The sequence below is a fragment of the Piliocolobus tephrosceles genome, chromosome 6 (assembly GCF_002776525.5).
Source record: "Piliocolobus tephrosceles isolate RC106 chromosome 6, ASM277652v3, whole genome shotgun sequence".
NCBI classification, from domain to species: domain Eukaryota; kingdom Metazoa; phylum Chordata; class Mammalia; order Primates; family Cercopithecidae; genus Piliocolobus; species Piliocolobus tephrosceles.
In genome coordinates, this window is record NC_045439.1 from 88558834 (window position 1) to 88575702 (window position 16869).

The 16869-nt window shown below is 47.5% G+C and overlaps 1 pseudogene; it reads left to right on the plus strand.

Moving 5' to 3' along the window:
• Window positions 1-676: 676 nt before the first annotated feature.
• LOC111528844 lies at window positions 677-16211 on the plus strand (annotated as a pseudogene).
• Window positions 16212-16869: the final 658 nt, after the last annotated feature.

Here is a 16869-nt window from a genome sequence, read left to right on the forward strand (position 1 = left end):
CCCAAGTGACTCCTGCATTGCTCTTGCAGAGCTCTGACCACACTGGGCTGTGATCGTCTCACTACATGCCTGTCGCCCCGATAGACTATGAAGCCCTGGGGAAACAGGGGGCCAGGGGCTGTTTCTCACAAGACAGAGGGGATCCTCTAGGCTGGAGGTCACACGGAAGCCCACAGCAAGGCTGACCTGAATGAAGTCACTGAGGTAAATGACAGCTGCAGGCTCCTCCCATCAGTATCAACCATGGACAGCATCAGCCCAGAGACTGAAGAGGGACTGAGCCTTCACGAGGACCAAATGGCCTCACCAGAGAGAAGAGCTCTGGGGCCAGGAGACAGGCCCGGAATACTTGCCTGGGAGACTCAGAAAGAGAGGTGCAACCTGCACCACTAGGTAGTGGATCTGGCAACTTACTGAGACCACCTTGTTCTGGGGGGACAGGAATCAGGGAGCTGAGCAGAGTCCCAAATGTGCAAACAGAAGTTCATCTGCCGGAGAACCCAGAGGAGCAGGAGGCTGAAGCCGAGAGGGCGTTTCCCTTTCTTCTTAAGAAAATTGTTCAGAATTGATGAAAATAGCTGGGAAAGCATTCGTGGAAATGTTAATAGCAGGGAAAGTTAACCCAACTTGAATTCTCTGCCTTGAGTTAGGAGGGAAGATGGCATGCCAAGTGAACATGGACCTGGATTTCAGGGCAGAAGGATCCACAGAGGCACAGCCCAGCTCCCAGGCCCGACAGTGGGACTCCGGTACAGCCCGAGGCTTTTGTAGAGAGGTCAGTGTAGTGTTCTTGTCTGAGCCTCTAGTAACCCTGCAAGGTTTCAGTAAGAGGAGGAGGAATTAAAATACTGAAAGAAAAGGAAGAAATAGACTCGCATTTGTTGAGCCCACTATGCGCTAAATGCTTTATAGTCATTGACAAATTTAAACCTCATAACGAACTTTTAAATATGTAGTAAAGTTCCACTTGATAGCAGAGAAGACTGAGGCTCTGAGAGTTGTAGTAGAGTTGGGGCAGCCTGATTTGAGAGCCCCTAAGGGACAAGCGAGGTGACATGGAAGGTCAGAACCCCTTGGGCTGGTGCCTCTGTGACCCTCGGTGGCCGGGTAGCCCTGTCGGCACAGTGAGAGGACTGGACTCATGATCTCACCCAGATCTGAGCTGAATTCCACCTCTGTCATTGTAGGACAGTATGACCCTGGGCAAGTTAGTTATACTTCCTGTGCCTCATACGGTTTACCAGGGTTAATTGTCAATGACAAGAGCTGGCCCTTCTACTTCTTCCACCATCCATCTTCTTTATGGAGTTACAAAACTTGTTAGTCGAGGGCAGAGCCCAGGAGCCCACATCTTCCTCCCTTGTGGGCACCCAGGGCTTTGGCCAGTGGCACCCAGTGTGTGCTGTTCCCCAGAGAGTGACGCAGCAGCCCCTTCCGACGTGTGCTGGCAGGCAGCACGGCTCTGGGATGCCAGCTGAGGCCTTCCGGCCGGCAGCTTCCTAAGTGGCCACAGATGTGGTGTGAGATCACACAGCAAGCCAGCTGCTGATGAGAGGAAAACATCCTCCCCACTCCAGTGGTCTCTGCCTTCTCTCAGGGCTGTGCTTCATCCAAGGAGGATTTGAAGAGGACACTTGTAAAAAGCATGCACAGAAAAAATTGCTGTGCTGTCTTCGGGGGTATAATTACAGGAGATGTGTGGGGAGATTTTGCTGGCATTTCATTTCCAGAAGGATGTTTTCCAGTGAAAAAATATAATGGCTTTGCCTTTACCAATATACTAAATATGAACGTCAGGCAAGTGTCTTGTTTCAAATAGGCAACATACACTCATGGTACAAAATTTCAAAGTAAACCAAAGGGCACCCTATATAATCTAGGTCTCCTTCCCAGTCTCCAACTCCGTGACCTCTGGCATATACTCTATGCATTTATTAAACATATTATCCTGGACACTATTATGGTAGCCTGAAATTCACTCCTCACCCTCTTCCTCCACTTCTCTGTATCCTGGGAGGCTAAGCCCTTACAGGCTATTATTTCCCAAGGTCTTGGGTCAGCTGATAGGTGTATTTGGTTTCTCAGCTCTTGTATCACTTGCTGAACCCATTTCCTGAATTAAATGATCTCTGTGTGAAAAACCTTGAGTGGTTTCTGTTTTTCTATTTGGACTGAGTGTTTCCCTGTTTGTTAAAGCTCTTGGTTCACTGAAAATCTTAACAAATTCACATATATCTTTTCTTTTTTTTCACCAAAATATTGGCATGTTATAATTGGTGTTATCTGTATCTTCCTTTTTTGCTTGCCAATATGTCTTGGGAGGTTTCTTTTTGTTTTTTTCATATCATTATATAGAAAGGTGCCTCTTTTATTTTTAGTGATTACCCAGGATATGGCTTATTCAACCAGAACCCCATCGATCAACCTCTAGGGTGTTTCCAGGGTGTTGCTATTATAAAAAATTTCTGGTGAATATGTGAATACTCTTGTACGTATATCACTTCACCCATATGGAGGTTTAGCTGTAGGATAAATACCTAGAAGTGGAAATGCTGAGTAGATACATTTACGGCGTTGATAGAGATTGCCAACTCATGGTCCCATGAGCAATGTTTGAGTAGTTGCAGGCCCAGCTGAGAGAATCGTGGGGGGCAGGACGGTGAATATCCCAAGGGGAGGGACTGTGTTCTTTTGCTCACTAGTGCATCTCCAGTGCCTCACGTGGTGGTGGGAGACTCTCAATAAATATCTGTTGAATGAAATTTAAAAGTGGAGCAAGGCCATGGCCAAGGTCAGGTCAGCACCCTCCTGGCTCTGCCACTGACCGGCTGAACAGCCTTGAACCAAGTCCCTCAGACTCTGTGATCTCAGAGCCCTCTCGAGCTTTGACTACCTGCAATTGAGGGCTTCCAAACCAGGCAGACCATCCGAATCACCGACAGAACTTTAAAAATGATGGACTCCGGACTGCATTCAGGAATTTAGGTACAATAATTCTGCAGTAGAAGCTTTCAGTGGACTCTGTGAGCCACCACCCAGACCCTCCTGTAGGAATGAATGACTTTCTCCCCAGCTTCTGGGCGTGCTGCTGGCAGGAAGCCCTCAGTTAGCTGGTGGTCCTCTCTGACAGGTGCCTCAGCTGGAGACAGCAGCCTTGCCCAAGGTCAGATCCCTTCCCTAGGGTAATTGCATCTAACGACTGATGAACATGGGGCATAAAGGCCCGGCCCCCTCACCCCAACTTAGAGCAACTCTGAAGGAGCCATCCCATCTTCAGAGCTCCCCATAGGGTTAGCTGAGGCCTCTCTTGAGACTGTCCAATCCTGCTTTCCACCCCTCCCTTCCACAAGTGTAGATCCTCACAACACCGACAAACCCTCTGAACTCTGGACCCTAAACTCCATCTAGGGGTCTGCTTCCCAGAGAGCCTGGCCTGTGACAGGGCCCTAGAATCTGTAATTTTTAAAAATGTTTTTCTTTTTTGTTTTTGAGACAGTTTCTCACTCTGTTACTCAGACTGGAGTGCAGTGGCGTGGTCATAGCTCACCTCAAATTCCCGGTATCAAGAGATCCTCCCACCTCAGCCTCCTGAGTAGCTGGGACTATTGGCATGTATACCATGCCCCGCTAATTTAAAGAAAAAAGAAATTCTAGAGATAGGGGTAGAGGCGTGTCTCTCTATGTTGCCCAGGCTGGTCTCATATTCCTGGGCTCAAATAATCTTCCCATCTCAGCCTCCCAAAGTGCTAGGATTACAGCCATGAGCCACCATGCCCTACCTAGAAAGTGTATTTTCTTTTCTTCTTTTTGGAGTGCAGTGGCACGATCTCGGTTCACTGCAACCTCCGCCTCCCAAGTTCAAGTGATTCTTCTGCCTCAGCCTCCCGAGTAGTTGGGATTACAGGCACCTGCTAACACACCTGGCTAATTTCTGTATTTTTAGTAGAGACGGCATTTCACCATGTTGGCCAGGCTGGTGTCGAACTCCTGACCTCAGGTGATCTGCCCTTCTTGGCCTCCCCAAATGCTGGGATTACAGGCATGAGCCACTGTGCCCAGCTGAAAGTGTATTTTTCAACCAGACATTCTCCTCCTAAGTGATATAACCTCAGCCCCTCGCCTTCTGTAGAGTTACTTTGTATACAAGAGTTCTTCACATTTTTATTTTCTTGGTGCCATGGGCCCCTGCTCAGAATAATGTTTTAAAATACATTTAAAAAAAAAATACATACTGAGGCTGGGCATGGTGGCTCACACCCATAGTCCCAACAATTTGGGAGGCTGAGGCAAGAGGATCGTTAAGCACAGAAGTTCAAGACCAGCCTGGGCAACATAATAAGACCCCCATCTCTACAAAATAATTTAAAAATTAGCTGCGTATGGTAGCACATAACTGTGGTCTCAGCTACTTGGGAGGTTGAGATGGAAGGATCACCTGGGCTTGGGAGGTCAAGGCTCCAGTGAGCCAAGATTGTGCTACTGCACTCCAGCCTGGGTTACAGAATGAGACCCTTTCTCACAAAACAAAACAAAAACCAAAACCAAAAAGGAGAATTACAAAGGCCACCAATTATATTGAGATTTGGTTATCAAAATATTTTTTGAGTTGTGAAATAGAAATACATTTTTCTTTATTAACCCATCAATTAAGAACCAGCAGTGGGCCAGGCATGGTGGCTCATGCCTGTAATCCCAACACTTTGGGAATCTGAGATGGGTGGATCACTTGAGGTCAGGAGTTTGAGACCAGCCTGGCCAACATAGTGAAACCCTATCTCTACTAAAAATACAAAAAATTAGCTAATTTTTTATTAGCTATATGTGCTGGGTACGGTGGCACATGCCTGTAATTCCAGTTACTCAGGAGGCTGAGGCAGGAGAATCACTTGAACCCACAAGGCAGAGGTTGCAGTGAGTTGAGATCATGCCACTGTACTCCAGTCTGGGTGACAGAGTGAGATTCCATCTCAAAAAAAAAAAAAAGAAAAGAAAAGAAAAAGAAAAAATTCCAGCAGGGCAGTGTGTCTAATAACTACCATAATTTTGAAGTGGTGAGGAGTATAAACCATATCTCAAGATACCTGTAGCCATTGTGATGTGATATAAAAATATCAGTGAATTCTGTGGAACAGAATGCCAAGTGCTGCTAAAACTGCTGGGGTTTGTATAATGGAAGGAAATGCTGATCTTCAGTTAGAGGGTAGGGAAAATAGAGATGTCCTTTTCTATTATGACTCATCCTAGTCCACAGACCTTCTGAATTCCATCTGTGACCTCCTGCTCCACTGCATGCCCTCTCCAGTGGGTTCCTTGGTCTGGTGAGTGTTTTCATCATAAATCTCCAGGTGGGCTTTATCTCTTGCCAGCAAGGGAGTAGAAGAGTTTCAAACAAAGGATGGATGAGATGTCTGGGGCCCTTTGGTGGGAACAGGCAGGGAACGCTGAGCCTAGGGCATTGCTGAGCTGTACAGCAGAACCCACGTGCCTGCCTTGGCCAACCCTAGTTTCCCAGTTAGAGCAGCTTTCCAGTTACACCAAAACAAGGTGCCAAATTGTTGTCCAGGCCCTCCAAGAAGGCTGTCTCTTCCTCGTGTCAGTGTGGGTTGAGCTTTCTCTGCCTCTGATCTTGATGCTTCATGAAAAGCCAGAGGGCTTGTGTCCTGGTGGGACATCCCTCAGTCAGGACCCACAGCAAGCTTACACGCCTGCTCAATTAGGGATAAAATCCATTCAAAGTACATTAACTCCCTCACTTCTTTGAATAAGTAACTGTGGATCATCTGCCCCAGAGCCTGCCCTGTGGAAGCAGAAGCAGACATGCTGAGGGGGCGTGGCATTTGCCGAGTGTCTCAGAGGCAGGATTAGAAGAATGTGAGAACCCTGAGGAAGGCGGGCAGAGGTATGGGAAGTGGGTAGCTTTCTTAAAGAGGAGGTTCCTGAAGTCTGGGCTGCTGACAGCCTATGACAAGATGAAAGCCTTGCCCACTACAATGCATGCTCCATTCCCCACCCCAGGGCCACCTTGCACTGAGTGATGTCAAGACGTCAAGAAGGGGACACTTCGGCATCCAACTGCGTCACCCACAAGCCAGGTGACGGCAAATCATTCATGTCTTTAACTTCAGTTTTCTCATCTCTAAAATGGAACAATGATACCAAGCTGACCAGCCTCATGGGGTTGTTGTGAGGATTGAGACGATATTGGGGATGCTTTGAGAGTTTGTAAACCTTAAGATCTGGTGAAATGAGTTCACAATAGAGGCAAGGACGTGGATGCAGATGGGAAACGAGGGCTGCTGTGTTCAGATGTGCAGGTTGTTCACTATTCAAGGGAATCTGGCTTTCCTACTCTGCTTGCCAGATATCCCAGCTCCTACCCCACTTGCCAAGTCATTCACCCTGGCACGGGGCTGTGGAAGGCAGGGCTTTTTCCACTGCACATAGTGTCCCTGCTTGCCCTTGCAAAACCAGGCCACATTCAGATGCAGGGAAGAAAATGAAGCTTCTGCCTGTTCTCTGACGGGTTTTTGTGGAGCTCTTAGATCACAATTACTTAATAGAGACATAATGCAGCAATCTTAACTCATTTCTATTATCTACTAAAATAAATAGTAGACAGGTGTGTTTTTTTTTAATTTTAATAACTTAATACAACAGTAAATAAAGCTGCAGCCCAGAGGGCAGACTGCTACTGAAGAGAGGTGATGGTGACCTGATTGGGTGACAGGGAGACATCCATGCTGGCTTTATGGACCACCCACAGGCAGCTGCATCATCCAGAGCTGCCTCGAAATTCTCTCTCTTGTCTCCTGAAATTCCAACTTTATGACTGTTTTCAGTATAGAACCCCTAGTTTTGGAGGTTTGCAAAACCTCCACTTGCTCTGATCCCCTACACTGAGAACACAGTAGGTCCTCCATGGCTCCAAGGGATGTGGGGTGGTGGGGAGTGGTAAGCTCTCAGCAGGGGGTGATGCCTTGGATCCTGAGGCTTCAGAGAAGGATGACTCTGGTAGGCTGAATAATGCCTCCCCAAATGTCCACCCGTTAATCCCCAGAAAGTGTGACTGTTACCTTATGTGGTAAAAGGGACTTTGAAGGTGCGATTAGATTAAGGATCTTGAGATGAAGAGTGTTGGGAGCAGGCCCCCCAAAATCTGGCCATAAACTGGCCCCAAGACTGGCCATAAACAAAATCTCTGCAGCACTGTAACGTGTTCATAATGGCCCTAACACCCAAGCTGGAAGGTCGTGGGTTTACGGGAATGAGGGCAAGGAACACCTGGCCCACCCAGGGTGGAAAACCACTTAAAGGCATTCTTAAGCCACAAACAACAGCATGAGCGATCTGTGCCTTAAGGACATGCTCCTGCTGCAGTTAACTAGCCCAACCTATTCCTTTAATTGGGCCCATCCCTTCGTTTCCCATAAGGGATACTTTTAGTTAATTTAATATCTATAGAAACAATGCTAATGACTGGTTTGCTGTTAATAAATACGTGGGTAAATCTCTGTTTGGGGCTCTCAGCTCTGAAGGCTGTGAGACCCCTGATTTCCCACTTCACACCTCTATATTTCTGTGTGTATGTCTTTAATTCCTCTAGTGCTGCTGGGTTAGGGTCTCCCCGACTGAGCTCATTCCAGCAAAGAGATTACCTTGGTTTATCTGGGTGAGCCCAATGTGATCACAGGGTCCTTATAAGAAGGAGAGGGAGGAGATCAAAGTGGGTGGTTGGAGGAGGCCATGTGACCACCAAAGCAGAGACTGGAGAGATGAAGCCATGAGCCAAAGAACGCTGGCAGCCACTGGGAGCTGGAGGAGGCACGGAAGAGACTCTCCCTTGGATCCTGCAGAAAAAAACAGCCTTGGCCACAACCTTATTTTAGCCTGGTAAGTCTTATTTCAGACTTCTGAACTCCAGAACTGTAAGATAATAAATCTGTGTTGTAAGCTGCTAAGTGTATGGCCATTTGTTACAGCAGCCAAGGAAACTAATACAGTGATACACCCAGTATTGTATACCATGGCCTCTCATGATCCATAAGACCCAGTGTAAAGCTGGTATGATTTCAGGAACACCCATTGTACCACTATACCAAATCTTCATCCCTGTGTCTGAAGTTCCATTGTCAGAGCTAACGATAACAATGGGTATCTTTTTTTCTTTTTTTTAAGAGATGGAGTGTCACCATGTTGCCCAGGCTACAGTGCAGTGGCTATTCTCAAACACAATCATATTGCACCACAGACTTGAACTCCTGGCTCAAGTAATCATCCCGCCACAGCCTCCCAAGTAACTAGGATTAGAGGTGCATGCACTGTGCCAGGCAATAATGGTGAACATTTAACGAGTGCTTGTTTGTGGTAACAAACAAGCCTAATAAAGGCTGTTGCCCTTTAGTAGAGAGGTTCTCAGCTCTGACTATTAATTAGAATTCTCTGAGAGTACTAAAGAAACAGGCAGCAAAGTCCCACCCAGAAGTTTCTGTATCAGAATCCCAGAGGTAGAACCTGGGTTTCTATATCTTTCTTTGTTTTTGTTTTTGAGAAAGGGTCTTCTTCTGTTGCCCAGGCTGTAGTGCAGTGGCATGATCATGGCTCACTGCAGACTTAACCTCCCAGGCTCAAGCAATCCTCCTGCCTTGGCCTCCTGAGTAGCTGGGACCACAGGTGTGCGCCAACATGCCTGGCTAATTTTTTTATTTTTGTTTTCTGTAGGGACAGGTTTTTGCCATGTTGCCCAGGCTGATCTCAAACTCCTGGGCTCGAGTGATTTGCCTGCTTTGGCCTCCCAAAGTGCTGGGATTCTGTATCTTTTAAATGCCCCACAGATGATTTTAATGTGCCCAAAGTTGTGTCAAAGCATAATTTTCAAAAATTTAAAAGACATAACTCTTATATAAACGTAGAGTGAACACAAGTGAAAGATTTGGGCCGGGTGCGGTGGCTCAAGCCTGTAATCCCAGCACTTTGGGAGGCCGAGACGGGCGGATCACAAGGTCAGGAGATCGAGACCATCCTGGCTAACACAGTGAAACCCCGTCTCTACTAAAAAACTAGCCGGGTGAGGTGGCGGGCGCCTATAGTCCCAGCTACTGGGGAGGCTGAGGCAGGAGAATGGCGTGAACCCGAAAGGCGGAGCTTGCAGTGAGCTGAGATCCGGCCACTGCACTCCAGTTTGGGCGACAGCGAGACTCCGTCTCAAAAAAAAAAAAAAAAAAAAAGTGAAAGATTTGTTTAACTCATGAATGAGGGAACCCAGCAGAATGTCAAAGATGGTTTAAAGGAAGATATTAGAAATTGAAGTATGGTCAATGAAAAAAGAATGCTGACTATGTAAGATGGCTAAGTAAGAATGCCGGTTACTTAAGATGGCTATGTAACATACAAAACTATTTAATGTCCTGCAGGACAAGCAAATCATAACCATCAGGGTTGTTCTTTTTGAAGTATATAGAAATTATTTGCAACATGAATTTTTACAGTTAACATCAATTTTTACAAAGTCTGGGCACTAACCAATGGTAAATAGTAAGTCAGACATACTCTAAGGAGATTTTTAAAGGGCACATAATACTCCTTTTGCTTTATTTCCTAGTTTTGGATAATTCTTCTGCATTAGGGCAAGTGGTGGTCCCTGTTAACATGCAGGTGCCTCTGGATCATAAATGCTTCCCATTGATTTTAGGAATCCATTCATGCCTTTATCAGTCCAATAGGCATTCCTAGAGCACCTACTGAGCACATGGCCCTTGGGGGATATGGTGATGAATAGGAGGCTGCTGCTGCCCTCACATGTAGTATCTAGGAGACGCAGATAATCCACACATGAGTCAGCAGGTCTGTACAAAGTGAAGTGCCCTGGGATTTAACAGAGGGGAAAAAAAAAATTCTATGGAAGGGGAAGGTGCCAGTGCACCTGGGCTTAAAAGGATGGTAAGATTTCTTTACTTTTTTTTTTTTTTTTTGAGAAAACCTCCCACTCTGTTGCCCAGGCTGGAGTGCAGTGGCGCGATCTTAGTTCACTACAACCTCCGCCTCCTGGGTTCAAGCAATTCTTCTGCTTCAGCCTCCTGAGTAGTTGGGATTACAGGGGCGCACCACCAAACATGGCTAACTTTTGTATTTTTAGTAGAGACAGAGTTTTGCCATGTTGGCCGGGCTGGTCTCAATCTCCTGACCTCAAGTGATCTGCCCGCCTTGGCCTCCCAAAGTGCTGGGATTACAGGCGTGAGCCACCGTGCCCATCCAGGATGGTAAGATTCAATAGGAGAACATGGGAATGAAAAGCACTCTAGGGGGAAAGGCATGGGTAAAGCCTCGGAGGCAGGAAAGCAGCAAACATGTTGAGAGGAATGGTGAGCAGCCTAACTTGATGATGCAAAGAGCTTGCTTAGTGAGAGAATGAGGTAGGACAAATAGTCAAAAATGGGATCCCAGAGCAGCTTGAATGCCAAGCTAAGGGATCTGGACTTTATCCAGTTGAAAACCAACAACTATTGCTGGTTTGGGGACACAGATGGGCATGTTTAGCTTGTGAAGAAGGGACTGGATGGGCCTATGGGGCATGGAGGAGAAGAGTCCCCATGCCCCATGACAAGAGCTTTGAACATCTCTGGGTGTAACCTGACTCTTATTTGGATCCTGCCTTTCTCTCACCTGAATAGAAGCCCTTCAGGTTTATCCCCTTTGAAATGCACCCCACGTTTTGAGACCAGCAGAGGCAGGGGTGGAGAAAGGCCTGTGTCATGTTGCCATAGAGTGTTTGGGAAGCGAGGCCCCTTCCTCTCAGGCTTCCTAGTTCTGGACCAGGTCCCAGAGAGGCCATCGCCCTATCAGGCCTTCTCCCTCTCCCTCATATAGGAGGCACTGCTTTGCCAGCCCCGCCCCTCAGGCACTCCTAGCCAAGCCATTCTGGGGCAGAGGGTGGAATCTGAGAATGCCAATCTTGGGGTCATGTCAAACAGAGTTCAATTTTTTCTTTTCTTGAGACAGAGTCTTGGTCTTTTGCCCAGGCTGGAGTGCAGTGCCATGATCTTGGCTCACTGCAACCTCTGCCTCCCAGGTTCAAGCAATTCTGCCTCAGCCACCCGAGTAGCTGGGATTACAGGCACACACCACCACACCCAGCTAATCTTTGTATTTTTAGTAGAGACGGGATTTCACCATATTGGCCTGACCTCAAGTGATCCTCCCAGCTCAGCCTCCCAAAGTGCTGGGATTACAGGCGTGAGCCACCACGCCCAGCCCAGAATTCAAATTTTGTCTCCAGCACTTTATTTATTTATTTATTTATTTATTTATTTTTTGGAGACAGGGTCTTGCTCTGTCACCCAGGCTGGAGTGCAGTGGTGCACACTCCTGGGCTCAAGCAGTCCTCCTGCCTCAGCCTCCTATAGCTGGGACTATAGGCGGATGCCATCACACCTGTGTGTGTGTGTGTGTGTGTGTGTGTGTGTGTGTGTGTGTGTGTATTTTTTTTTTTTAGAGATGGGATCTCACTATGTTGCCCAAGCTTGTCTCAAACTGCTGGGCTCAAGCAATCTTCCCACTTCAGTCTCCCAAAATGTCGGAATTATAGATGTGAGCCACCATGCCCAGCCTCTGCACTTTCTTGCCATGTAACTTCAGCAGCCTGAACCTCCAATTTCTCAGATGTAAGATGGAGATAATAATAGTGCCTCCCTCCTCATGTCGACATGGGAGCACATGCAGTAATGCCTAAGAACACCAACACTAAGCTTGGCCCACAGTGTGTGCTCAGGCATGGGGCTGGGGGTGTCAGCAATAAGCCCCACCTGCTTTTTGGAGCCTTTTTGCCTTTGTAGATTTTGGAGAGGAAATCTTGGGAAGAAGGACATCCGGGTTTTGGTCTTTTGGCAAGGAAGGAATCCAGTGTTTCACCTTGAGAAAGTCCCTGGCCTTGGGGGGACTTCAACTTCCTCCTTTGTGAAATGTTGAGGCATAGGTGGGTGATGTGGGCTAGGCAGAAGATCTCTGGACCTTTTCAGCCCCAGCGTTCATTTTACTCATGTCTGTATGCCTCTGTCCCTTCAGTGAGTGTTTATTGAGCCCCTACTATTGCCAGGCCTTGTGCTGGGCAATGGGATACAGCCAAGAAGAAGGAGGTCACCATCTTTACCCACGAGGGCCATGGCTACCTCCCAGGTCCCACTATGCTCTCATTTTGAGAGCCACTGGGAAGGTCTGGTGTGGGCACCTTATGCGGGTTCTCAGGGAATAAGTACTCAACTCGGTGCCAGGCCAGCACCAGGTGCTGAGGCTGCACAGGGCCCTGCCCTTGAGGGCACACAGTCAGGGGTGGGGAGGGGGGTACACAGTTGTATGGGAATGTGAAGGAGAGAACCACACCTCCATTTGGATAGGTCAGGAAAGACTTCACAGAACAGAGCCCTGTAATGGGTGGTTTTCCAGCGTAAGAGGGAGAGGGCATTCCAGGCAGAGGTAACAGCAGACACAGGGCCTGGAGGTGTTCCCTGCACGGGAGGAGCTGGAGACTGGGAAATAGAGAGGTAGGCAGAGAACCGTGAATGGCCCATGCAGTGGAATTTGGACTTCATCATGCAGACCATGAGGATAGAGATATTTAAGAAGGGGTGTCAGGTGACCCTATTTACACCGGAGGACGGTCACTCTGGTTAAAGTGTGGAGGATGGGTTGGCTGAGGCAGGAATAGAGTCAGGGCAGCTGGTGCCCGCACAGGAGAAATGAGAGGACCACGGCAGGCAGTGGTGGCAGCAGGGATGGGAGGAGGGATCACGTGAGGTGGAAGGCCAGGGCTTGGTGGTGGGGTGGATATGGGCCGGGGGAGTCCAAGAGGCCTCCAGGATGCTGGCTAGAGCACAAGGAGGATGGTAGGGCTTGGTTGCTGAGGTGGGGAAGAGGAAGTGGAGCGGGGAGGGGGCAAGGCCTGGAGATGATGAGTATGTTTGCAACAGGGGGTCTCAGGAGGAGAGGCCCTGCAGGCACCTGGCTACCTGGGCCTGAAGAGAAGCAGGGGAGATGAGTTTTGTGGGAGTTGACAGTGGCCAGGTGAGAGGGGAACACAGGCATAAAGGACTGAGTGCAGGGAGGCCATTTGATGAGAAAACGGAGGACTGAGGCAGAACTCCAAGGGCCACCACCACTTTAAAAATCTGTTTTCTTGGCTGGATGCAGTGGCTCATGCCTGTAATCCCAGCACTTTGGGAGGCCAAGGTGGGTGGATCTCTTGAGGTCAGGAGTTTGAGACTAGCCTGGCCAACATGGTGAAACCCCATCTCTACTAAAAATACAAAAATTAGCTGGGTGTGGTGGCTCTCATTTGTAATTCCAGCTACTCGAGAGGATGAGGTGGGAGGATCGCTTAAACCCAGGAAGCAGAAACTGAATTGAGCCAAGATCCAGTCACTGCCCTCAAGCCTGGGCAACAGAGTGAGACTCCATAAAAAATAATTTGTTTTCTTCTGATTGTTCTGATTGTAAGAGTAATATATGCTCATTGCAAAAAAAAAAATGTGTCCAGCTTTTTGGCATCACTCCTTGTTGGCAAAGATATTGTTTATACATTCAATACACTCATTTATTTTTATATTATTTTTAGAGATGAAGTCTTGCTTTGTTGCCCAGGCTAGTCTCGAACTCCTGGGCTCAAGTGACCCTCCCACCCCGGCCTCTCAAAGTGCTGGGATTACAGGCATGAGCCACCATACCCAGGTTACACTCAGCTGAAGGCCTATGTGCTGGGTACAGGGCTGTTGAGGACAGCAGCTGCCAGAATGCTGGCTGCAGCAGGGAGGCTTGGCTGGGGCTGCACACTCCGTGGAGCTGGTGGGAGCACCCCGGATGCCACTACTGCTGCCCGCCCAAACCAGGACACCTGTAGAATCAGCTACTCAGGAGTCTGAAGTGGGAGGATGGTTTGAGCCCAGGAGGTGGAGGCTGCAGTAAGCCGTGATTGTGCCACTGCACTCTAGCCTGGGCAACAGAGTGAGACTTTGTCTCAAAAAATAATAATAAAGAAAAAAAAAAGGAAATTCAGCCAGCTTCACCATTACTGTGACATCTAAGGCTGGAGAAAATGATGAAACTGTCCAGACTACCCTCAAGTTTACAGACAAGGAGAAATACCCTGATAAACCCTGCCTTTATGAAGTATTCTCAGAAAATCTAGAAGATAATGTCTCAAACATTTAAAAATTCTTAGCATTACAGGCTGAAGAAAATCTTGGTATGGTGATGATCTTTAGTGACAGTTGTGCAAGAAAAATTAAAAGAAATAGATCAGATTAAAAAAACTAGAAGAGAAGAAAAAAAAGAAACAGAAAGAATCCAAATAAGCTGAAAAGCAATTATTCCATGGCATTCCTGTTATAATCGAGAATGTCTTAAATTGGAAGTCCAAATTTGCTGCAGAAGGCTTGGAAATTAAAAAGAAATGGATGGAAGAACAAGCAGGAAAAAATAAATTAAGTGGGAAACAGCTACTTGAAACAGATCCAAATCTTGACACATCTGATATCCAGTTCTTGGAGGATGCTGCAAACAACGTGGAAGTAATTAAGTCTTTGTTCCAGGAAATGGATGACCTGGAGCTGGGGGATGAGGAGGCTGATCCAGACTCCAATCCTGCTGACCCAGAGAGTGACTCTACTGACCAGAGGACTGTCCCCATCGTAGAGCAGCTTGACTGCCACAGCATCCTGGCTGTGCTCAGAGGGTTTTGATTTTCCTTTCCTTTTCTCCAAGAAGATATAATTATAAGGAGAATTTTTTTTTTTTTTTGAGACAGGGTCTCGCTCTGTCACCCAGGATGGAGTGCAGTGGTGTGATCATAGTTCATTGCAGCCTCAACTTCCCAGGCCCATGTGAGCCTTCCAAGTAGCTGGGACTATAAGTGTGCACCACCACATATGGTTAATATTTAAAATTTCTTGTAGAGACAAGGTCTATGTTGCCCAGGCTGGTCTCGAACTCCTGGTCTCAAGCAATCCTCTGACCTTAGCCTCCCAAAGTGCTGTTATTACAGGCATAGCCACCATGCCAAGCTGAGGATATTCTTCTGATAGTTTTCATGTTGAACTTAATAAACTGATTTAAAATTTCAAATTAAAGAAGAAAGAATGTATGAAATGATCACTCTAGGGAATCGTAAGCAGATTTCCTAAGGCAGTTTGAGGTTCATTTGGCAGTGTTGAGTGCCTAGTTGAAGTTTAGGGTCATAAACTTGAAGTGTGATAGTTGGGGGTGGGGTGTCTCTGGGAAGAAAAAGGTGGAAATACTTCCCTTCTAGTTGGGTTCCTCTGCATTTGGAGGCTTGCCTTGATTCTTCTTTGGCTGAGAGGACCTTCGGGCTGTGGTCCTTCGGCTCCTTGGATGCTTCTTGGTGGTGAGGGGCCACCAGGGAGTAGGGGTAGGGTAGCATGGGAATACAAGAATAAGACAGAACTGGGACTACCAGGAATTCAGAAGAGCAGCTGGTAGCAACAGACCAGATAGCTTTGGGGAGAGATATTGATGGGATAAGGGGATGGGTGAATTTGAGGTGTTGGCCTTGGATATTGGCATTGGGTTGGTGATGATGGAGTGGAGACAATATGATGTTGGTTTTGGACTGTTGTTGGCCTTGGGGTATTGAGGAGCCAAGGACAGTCATGGATGCTCAGAGTATGGGGCAACCCTGAGGGAGCCCAAGAAGGGCTGCCACCATGAGGGACAACTAGAATAAAGTGGTTGGAAAGATCAGTACAATGAAGCTCAGCCAAATCTGTAGAGACAGAACAGATCAGTGGCCAGCTAATTTTTTTTTTTTGTAGAGGCAAGGATCTCACCCCATTGCCCAGGTTGTCCTCAAACTCCTAGGCTTCAGCGATCCTCCTACCTCGGCCTTCCAAAGTGCTGGGATTACAGGCGTGAGCTATTGTACCTGGCCAGGGTAGATTTTCTGGTAATACTTAGCAGGACCTCATCAAGTGAAGCACTACTGAAGGAGAATGCGGTACAATGAGAGTACATTTGTATTTGGAAGACTAGTTGTTAGCAGAGTTGGATCAAGGTGCAATCAAGCTAGTTAATGACACTTTCAGACTCCTCTTCACTCATCCCCTGAACATCCTTACAGCACGGATGTACTGCTGGCGAGAGAACGTGAGCAGGACTGGAGCTATGCAGGGGTAGCTGGGAGATACGTGTCTGTGAAGGAGTCAGGGTAGATGGACTCCCTAACCTCCAGGTCACTGCTCTACTCTGCCGTAATCTGTCATTGTGGCTCTCACTGCTGTCCACGGATTGCCCAGACACCCAGGCATCCTGCAGCAACTGAGACTGTGGCTGTAACAGGAGGGTGGGTAGCAGCCAGGCCTCCATTCTCTTTTCTTGAAACTTCAATACCTTCTCCCCGCCCCAACACAGACACCCTTAACTGATGACCTCAGCATCTCCCCTGCCTATTCCACCATCGCACTGTATTTAAACCTACAGCCCCACCTTCCTTCCTGCCACATGAGATGAAATGTCTGTCCTCACTCCCATCTCAGGTCAGCCCCACCTGGGCCTCTTTAAGGATCTTGCTTCTGCAGTTATGACTTCTCCTTCCCACACTCTCCATCTCTCTTTCTCTGCAGGACCACTCTCATCCATGCATAAACATACTCTTAGGAAACCTTAGCGTGGCCCCACATCAACCCATTTCTCTTTTCCTTTTCCCAGCACAAACTCCACCGAGTTGTCTATATTTGGTGTCCCCACTCTTCTGTTTTACTGCCCATTCTTTCCTCACCCCATTGTGGCATTGTGAATAGGTGCTTGTAACATAGTACAAAAGAAATACATGATGAAAAGTAAGTTTATCTCCACTCCTGTTCCCAGCCA